Source organism: Coturnix japonica, chromosome 2, assembly GCF_054131305.1.
Source record: "Coturnix japonica strain WE chromosome 2, WE-NBRP24, whole genome shotgun sequence".
In the NCBI taxonomy this organism is placed as follows: Eukaryota; Metazoa; Chordata; class Aves; order Galliformes; family Phasianidae; genus Coturnix; species Coturnix japonica.
This window is the reverse complement of record NC_140664.1, coordinates 20,346,084-20,347,686: the sequence shown is the minus strand read 5'-3', so window position 1 is coordinate 20,347,686 and position 1,603 is coordinate 20,346,084.

The window sequence follows — 1,603 nt, the reverse complement described above, 5'->3', positions numbered from 1 at the left end:
TGTGTGTGCTTGTCTGTGCCTGTAAGGCATAGGAAAAAAGTTATATACTACCTTCAGAAGTTACTTGGAGACCTTATAGCTCTCTATAACTTCCTGAAGGGAGGTTGTAGTGAGCTGGGGGTTGGCCTCTTCTCTCATGTAATCAGTGATAGAACTAGAGGTAATGGTTTTAAGCTGCGCCAGGGGAGATTCAGGCTGGACATTAGGAAGTATTACTTCTCAGAAAGGGTAGTCAGGCATTGGAATGCACTGCACAGGGAGGTGGTGGAGTCACTGACCATGGGAGTGTTCAAGAAATGGCTGGATGTTGTGTTGAGGAATATGATTTAGCCGGGAAGTATTGGTAATGGTTGGACTAGATGATCTTCTAGGTCTTTTCCAACCTTGATAATTCTGTGATTCTGTACTACGCTATTGTATGCTATTTCCTGCTGACAGTTATAGCAGTTCCTCAGCAGCTTAAGATTTTGCTGTGATTTATCGTTTCCACGCAGCAAATCTGATAGTATGAATGGTTCGATGTCTTCTGGGGCTTCTGTATTTTACAGGATGAGTCTTGTCTTAAATTTAGTTAGTCTTTAGGAATTTGTTTTACTATTGGATGGGAGAACCAAGTTACAAAATGGGCTCAAGAATCACTTGATTACACTTACAGCATCACCCAGAGGCTGCGATGCAGGTTAATGCAGCTTCTCAGCAAAACATACCAAGTTTCCTTATATTTAAAAGACGAGCCCAAAGCACGGTCACTTTTGAAAGGCTTTCAGAATGTTTGCTAACAAATTTTATTTCCAGCTCCTTCCTACATCTTTCATTTGGATTATATCTTCTTCTGATTCTATCATCTCTCAGGCTGGAATTGCTGTCTCATGTTTGGACTTTGCCTGTCTCACAAAGACACAATCCTGCTGCTCTCAGTGGTCTGATTTGTTTCATGGTAAGGCCAAGCGAGCTTTTACTTCAATTCAGGGAAGGAAAAAAGTCTGGGAAAGAATGTAAAATGTAAACATTGAATTCCTATAATCAGCAACGATGTAAGTGCCAGACTATACTGAGCAGACACATGGGTTTAATTTTCATGGCTTTTGTGGCTCTCAGCTCTCAGATGATCGTGGAATAACTGGATAGTTTAATTTATTTTTTATTTTTGGAGTAGGGGAATTTATAGCGGTAGCATTCTTATGGATGTAACCCAAAATATGTCCTGCGATTATCGTGCTTTCTAATTCTGTACATTGGTGGTTCTTGCTGAAGAAAAAATAGTGCATTAAATGCCTGAGAGTACGTATGTATACATCGAGTTCATCTGGTAGATACGTCCCTTGGAAATACTCAGGCCCTGGTGCAGCACAGTCTCTGTGTCTGTACATGAGAACATCCGAACAACGTGCGCTGCAACAGGCGTTAATCTGCATCGCAGCCTCTGGGTGATGCTGTAACACAAACACGCAGACAAACCTATCTGGGTTTTCAGACGTTGCTTCTAATTTGGGGCCACTAACTTTAGCCACCCTGGCTCAGTTTTAAAGACTTTGTAACTTCTGTTAACTTCAATTATGTGTGCCGTACATGCAGGCCTGCAAATTGCCCATGTTGTCAAACT